This window comes from Protopterus annectens, chromosome 1.part0 (genome assembly GCF_019279795.1).
Source record: "Protopterus annectens isolate FY-2018-M chromosome 1.part0, PAN1.0, whole genome shotgun sequence".
NCBI lineage: Eukaryota > Metazoa > Chordata > Ceratodontiformes > Protopteridae > Protopterus > Protopterus annectens.
Window position 1 is genome coordinate 187,137,163 of NC_056725.1, and position 8,037 is coordinate 187,145,199.

Here is an 8,037-nt window from a genome sequence, read left to right on the forward strand (position 1 = left end):
TTAGTTGCAGGGTGTATAAAACTACTATCAGTATCTATATGTAGACAGAAATTACAGCTACCACAAGAAAATGTACCAAAAATAATCTCATGTGTTTTTTCTTTTTTCTCATAACATAACATCCTCTTTAAGGTCTTTTATTCCTAAACCTAAACAAAGGCCTTGTGCCTATCACGCTGTTGACTAATTCATCGGATGTGAGGATATGCCAGTTCTTGTGAATAATGCCAAAAACAGAGCTGATGTTACTAGAATATGTTAAAGTAATAGGAACACCTATCGTGTTCATAGGAGTATCACATCTATCCGGTTTCTTACTAATAAAATCATTATACTTACAAAGATATGGTTTGCCACTTCCATTCCTGTCATCAGTTATAGTAGCCAACCACTTATCTGGTTCATCTACGGAATATCTCCTATCATAGAGCTCTTGTTGCATTACACTTATTTCCCTCTGAAAAGCATCATCTTTATTATATAATCTAGATAATCTCAGTGCCTGTCCCTGTATAATATTCCTACACACTCTAGGTGGATGCATGCTTCAACGATGTAAATATAATTCTTGTAGCATGATTTCCTATATGTACTAGTCACAGTCTCATTCAACCTGTCCTTCCCTAAACTGACATCCAGGAAATCAATTTTGGTACTTGAAATTTTACAATCAAATTTTAAAAATGAACTAGTACTATGCATATGTGACAAAATGCTCAAATTCTTCCTGACCTCCAGTCCACAAGATAAAGATGTCATCTACATATCTATGATAAAATTTTATATATGACACATACGCATTGTTATTCAATATATGCATGGTTTCCCAATACACCAACACAGTGATTGCATAACTATTGGCTCATCGTGTTCCCATAGCTACTCCTGATTTTTGCCGTTATTTTGACAGTGTTTTCATATCTATTCTGTTCTTCTCTACGCAGCAGTAATATACATAAAAACGATTGTTTTGCACAGCTTTGCACTGTGAATGACAGGTGAGCAAGTCAATTGGCAAATGCTTGTATCATCATCATCATATCAATATGTGAGCCCCCATATAAAGTACCACATGCATATACCACTGTCTTCCAGATGTCAATCAGAAATAGGGAGATAGTGTCTTGCACAGATTGAGACTGAAATTATAATTGAGACTCAGTGCCAGCGTGACCATAGCCCTTTTGTGGACAGGCAGGAAATACTGTGTGGAGGAATGAAGTGTGGACAGACCTGACAGACATGATCAGTGCTCTGAGTGGTCACAATAGATCCTGGGAGGCCTGTCAATGACATTGCTCTGACATGCTCCTCCATGCAACTTACAGACTATGCCACCATAAGAGGGCAAGGGATACCACTGTAGGTGGGCCACCCTTGCATCCCCCCGACAAGATAACAGTATTCCTGGTATGACATCATACAACCAGTTATGCTCATCAGATACTCAGGGGGGAGGTATTGAAGCAGCTGTTCCAGGATGTACATGTATGCCCTACATTCCAAAACACTGCAGCATACACACTACCTCAATAAGGATCACTATTTCACAAATATTAATGTATTGTTATATTTGTGCTCCTGCAGCAGAATTATGTTGTGAACGTGGGAACACACATGATGTGTATGCACAACATAAGTGTTGCTGCATGTTGTCTTACCAGCACAGTACATGCATAACACTCTCAGCAACATATGTGATGTTTTTGTTTTTCAGTTGCATAGGTCCATCAATATCTGCACAGCAGCAACACGTCACGAAAGTATCTCCGTATACTGTTAGTGTGATTCATAGCTTTCTGTGCCTGCTGTCTTGACAGTGCAGTGTAGTGACATGTTGATTTTCTTCCTTCCATTGTAACCTGCAGATACATCATTGCAGGACATGGGCATTGCAGCTTCACATACAGGCAGACCAGGTATGATTGTCCATCTTGTTTGTAGGATGCAGTACTTTCTAGCACAACTGTGGTGCATGATATTCATGTTGCCATGGATTTCTGGGCGACATGTGCTCCATTTGTCATGTAAGTGTCTTCATATTCTGTTAGTGTGTGCCTTAATTTCCCTGTGTCACTGCCTGCATTCATGACTGTAGAGCATATCCACATGTTAACATTTGTGCGCCTTCTTATACTACAGGATCTGCATTATGATAAATGGGGAGGACCTAAATGGTACGACACTGCATTTGTTTACTACATGTCACTATTGATAATCCCATCTGTGCCCTTCATGACCACTGTGTTCTTCTTCACCTGCCTAGGACACCAGCAATCTGCACATCAGCCTTGGCCATCTGGTATGTGTCTGTATTATCTCCTGTATGCTATACCTCCATTGGAATGCTACATGATGGCTGTTATAGGCTTAATGATAATGTTTTCATGTCTATAGTTCTCCATGACAATTGCATTTCAACACTCACTTTCTGTCAGTAGAGTCACAAGAGGACATGTTAGTAGAGTTTACCATTTTTATTAGTCTCATTTGTCATATATGTTCAATATGTAACATACATGTCATCTCTCTGTTATATAGGGTCCCTGAACCACACACAGTCACACCATACTGTTAAGTCCATATCATCATTAACATTGTAGTCATATATAATTGTCCTATACATCATAACTAAGCTGCATCATTTGATTGGTGTGAATGTATGTGACTTGTGTCATCTGTCTTTTCTTGTAGCACGTCCACTGCCTGCCTCCTCCTGTAGCCATTTCACTGATCCTGAGGTGAGATTTGATGTACCTCACTGTGATAGTATGGTCCATGGCACACAGGCCACTGAATTGGGTTTATTGTCTGGCCAGGACAGCCATGTGGATCATACAGTAGTCACAGATATGGAGGAAAATATGGCCGGCCATTCTGATGATGTAAGGACATCAGATGCATGACACAATGAAGTCCATGACCCTCTGTCCCATGTAGAGTCTGGTAATGATGATGACTCATCCCCATTGATGGAGTAGTACTGCCCATTACAGTATATGTGGGAGAGTAGCTGGTATGCATGGATGTGTGTCAGAGGGTGTCTGTCTACTATTTACAGGCAAATGAATGTTCACAGCAATATCACAGTTCTGACTTTCGTGCCCTGGCTCATGGCACTGATAGTGTAGCACACACACTGTATGCATGTTACATAAAGGTCAGGAGCACAGAAATGGAGAATTTATGTGGTAGCACTGGCTGCACAGCATGAGAGTGTAGTATCTGTTGCACACTGTGTTGAAAGCCTTATTATGGTGGTGCTAGAGCAGTGCTGTAGTACTAACCGTGTGTTATGTTCCCTAACTGTACAAAGCAGACTACATCCAGTGGGGTAAGGTAGACCCCCTCTTATTAAACTAACACTTGGCCATTAGACATCTGTTGTCGGCCTCTCCACTGTGAGCCCAGCAGTTATATCGAGATGGTCACATAGCAGTCATGTTCGTTCCACATTGTGTCATCACCACATCCAGCTCCTCAGTAGAGTAACATAGGTCAGGTGTTTCCAGATGTGGCAGGGGCAGCCAGAACTATGGTGGGAGCTGTCAACATGGGTGCCCTAGCTTACGTTAGGGTAACACTGACAGTTGATTTATTGTTCCACCTCTTGTGTCATTCTGACCCTGTAGCAATGATAACTGCTGTGCTGACCACTGACAAAGTAATCTGTAGTTGGTTGTTCACATTTCTGATAAAGCAGTATTATTTCATCATTTTGACCTAGGGAGACCAGATTCAATTTGTGAAATGTATTATCTCTTTGACATTGGCATATGTTAGTAATGATATTGAAGACAATAATGAAATACATGAGGTCATGCTTGCATATGGTAGTGGACAGATAGGAGTAAAATTTACTTTACACTTCTCCTTGTTGTCTGACATTACTGCATGCACAACTATGCCTGTATATGCATACATGTGTCCCTTATGGCATTTCAACATGATATTGAACATGCTTCACTGTCAGCACTCACTGCATTTCTGTGTACCTGTTTTTTTCATTTTCAGTCACCATGCTGACCCTCATTTCCCATGTGTGCCTTTCAATATCTGACTGAATCTTCATCTCTCTCTCTCTCTCTCCATATACATATATAGGTTTACATGTTCGACACTACTGTGGCTGAAAGTCCATTTATCGGAAGAAAATGTTCGGAAATCACAACACCGACCACAGTAAATGCAGAACTGTGGATTTCAGTGAAGTTGAATGTCAAACATTCTCTTAGCCGCTAAACATATTTTAACATGTTTTGCAGGGCAATCCCCCCTGCACCCCCACACCCCCTACTTATATATACAAACTCTGAGATCGCACTACACTGGAAAGGGTACATTTCCTAATTCCCACTATAGTGCGATCTGCACAACACTGTCAAATCTTGCTATAGCAGCTGTTCGCCATTGTAAGCTTCGACAATATAGTACTCGCACTAATGGTTCTGCTACCTGATTTACACACATATGTTGATCGCACACAGTGCGATTGACTATGTGATTGTAAACCTATATATATATATATATATATATATATATATATATATATATATGGGTCTACTTCACTTCACCGAAAACTCATTTCACAAAATTTTATTTCACCAAGACCAAATCATCGAAAGCTCAAATCATCGAAAACTCATTTCACCAAATCTCATTTCATCAAAAATAGTAGTGGCAGTGTATATGCCCTTTTCCCCACTATAGTGCTATCCTGGAATTAGTATTTATAGTTAGGGGGGTGTGGGGGGCACAACTCCCTACATTGGGGTATGTGGTGGGCGTAGCCCCCACCTAGCTTGGTTTTATATTGCTCAGATGTTCTTCATGTTTCACTATTGCAGTCACCTGAGGGTTATCCCTGCAGCCCTCAGCCGGCCTGAATACCAAAGTCAATGTTTTTCTGCATCAGCTGCTATCGCTTGTAGACTGATGTCAGGTCATCAGTGCTATAAAGCAAGGCAGCTGATGCCATTACATCAGTCTTTCTTGCCATGGAGCCTGCAGCAAAAGCAGTTCGCAAGTCTGCCGGTCGGTCGCTACCAGAAATCGGATTACAGCTGAAAATGTCTAAAGCTAAGTACCCCATTGGGGATACTTTTTTCTTGCAGTAACCGATGCCCGAAAAATGTAACAATTGTCTCACCTGTGGAAAGCAGATCCCACACCAAGACTTTCATTCATACTGCGTCACTTGTTTAGGCTAAGACCACAATGTCTCCCATTGCCGCTTCTGTGCCCTCTTTAACATGAGAACCATTTGTCTTAGAGCACCTATTGTAGACAGGTATTTTCATCCTCCATCATCACAAATGGCATTCATCAGCCAATAATTTGTAGACATTCTGAAAAAATGTAGGGATAAAGATAGAGACAGACCACCCAAGGCTAAGCCTTCCGACGACTCTACTACTAAGCAGGTCGTCAGTTCTCTGGAATTCAGTGAGGTGCTTTCGCAGCCCCTGATGCCCGATATGATATCTATGCAGGCCTCTACCAAGACCCTTTTGGAGTCCAGTATGCCACAGAAATCTTCTTTGTCTTCTCAGCCTTTGGTTATCTCTGCCTCGGTTGGGTCCAGAGCCACGCCGCAGGCACTGGCTTCAGAGGAGGCCATTCGCACTACTGATTCTAGACAAAAAATGATGTCTTTTCATCTGACTATCATTTCTCTCAGACCAATGGATACTTTTAGGCCTAGAAGCCAGGCCACTCCTAGAAAATCTACCTCTAGCCACCATCTTACTCCTGCTCCACCACCCCAAGCCCAAATACTTAAGATGGCGGAGGATCTTATCTCCCTTATCAGGGGCAGTCAGGCCACAACTTCTAAAAGGAAAAGACACCCTTCTCCTGAACTATTGACAGAGTAGGATTCTGAGGAATATGATTATTATGATTTTGAAGAGGAACAACAACCTCTGACTGCTTATAAGGATTCAGATGCAGAGGAATCCATTCTTTCTGCCTCCCCACCAGAAGACCTTTCCTTTGGGAAACCCTTCACACCCTCAGGGAACATTTCCACTGGGAATCTCAGAACTTCCCTCAATCTAAGAAAAGGGTAAGAGAGTTTCTAGACCTGCCGCAACACAGAACCTTGGCCATCCCCCCTATCTTAGAAGTGGTGCATGATGTTTTCCATGAATCCAGCTTAGCCCCTGATGTCCTCCCACCTGCTCCTAGTAAACCTGACAGGTATTACAGAGTACCAGATTCCCACAAATACCTGTACAGAAATCCTGCTGCAGACCCAGAGGTCATTACACAGGGACCTAAAGTAGCTAGGGCTAGTTCTGCAAAGAATCCTACTCCTGACAAGGATGCCAGAGCTCTGGACAGATGGGGTAAAAAAGTTTACACCTCTGCAACCATTAGCTATCAGAGCACTCAACTGTCAGTTTCATATGTTAATATATTAACAACACACTTTGGAACTATTATAGCAAAAGATTTGTACATTTCCTGACTGTGCCAATTCTAAAGAGTTAGCAGATTTAATGCACGCTACTTCTCAAGTGGCAAAACACACTTTGCACTGTGGATAAGATGCACTAGAAGCCTCAAGCAGGGCAGCAGTGTCTGGATCTGTCATTAGGAGACCTGCATGGTTGAAGAAACAACCTCTCCCTGATCATGTCAAGTCTCAATTAATTGATGCACCATTGGATAAAGACCGCTTGTTTGGAGAAAAAGCAGAAGAGGTGCTTAAAAAGATGGAAGACAAAGCAAAATCTATGCAAACAGTAAAATATTTCTTTCAGGTTCAACCTCCTAGATTCAGCAGGAATTTTCCCTCTAAGCACTGGTCTTTTCCTGCACCTAGCTGACAGGGGCAAGGTAACCCCCGCAGGGACAGACCACCCAGGCCCCTATCCCAGGGACAGCAGAGAACCAAACAGTGGACCACTTCCACCCCAAAGGCAGGGAGTTGTAAGCCATCCTTCTATGGCAAAAACTCTCAATGACTCCCACTCCCCCCTCTGCCCTCCTTTCACCCACCAAAAGCTAGGAAGAAGGCTGTCCCTCTGCAAAGAAAATTGTCTGTAACAAAGGACCAATGGGTCTTAAAGATCATTTTTCAGGGATACAAATTCACTTTCAATGAACTCCCAATTCCCAGAGGGTACCCAGACCTACCTCCAAATCAGTGGACAGAAACATTAAAACAATTCCAAACTCTCATATTCCAGGGGCAGTAGAAGCTGTTTCCGCAGATCAAACAGGCAAAGGTTTATATTCCAGGCTATTCCTTGTTCCCAGAAAGGAGGGCACTTGATGCCCCATCCTGGATCTATCCATTCTGAACACCTTCCTGGTGGTCCCCAAATTCAAAATGCTAACTTTGCAGCAGTTGCTGCCTATGCTGGCAAAAAATGCCTGGTTAGTGACCCTAGACCTAAAAGATGCCTACCTCCACATCCCCATAAGGAAATCCTGCAGGAAATCCCTGCACTTCAGAGCAGACTCATAACAGTTTCAGTTCTCTGCACTTCCCTTTGGCTTATCTACTGCTCCCAGGGTATTCACCAAAGGTTTAGCCCCGGCCATAACATTTTGCAGACAGAGAAATATACAGATTTACCCTTATCTGGATGACTGCCTCATTCAGGCAAAGTGGAAAGAAAAGCTGGTCCAGAACCTCCAATTTGTCAAAACCCTCCTAACTTCCTTAGGGTTCACCATCAATGAGAAGAAATCAAAGCAAACACCCTCCAGGAGGATCATTTTCTTGGATGCACTGCTGGACACAGCATCCCAAATGGCCTTCCTGTCCCCAGAAAAGCAGAGCTTCCTGCCTCTCTACTTTACCCAGCTGGCATCTAAAAGTCACCTCATGGCAAGAAAGTTCCTGCAAGCCTTGGAGTACGTGGCATCTTGCATCCTTCTAATTCCTCTGGCCAGGCTTCACATGAGAAAGCTTCAGTGGTATCTAAAGAACCTTTGGTGTCAACACTCACAGCCTCTAGAGACCTCTCTCTCCCACTGATCCCCTGTATAAGGTCTGAGTTTCTCTGGTGGGCAGGGGCCTGT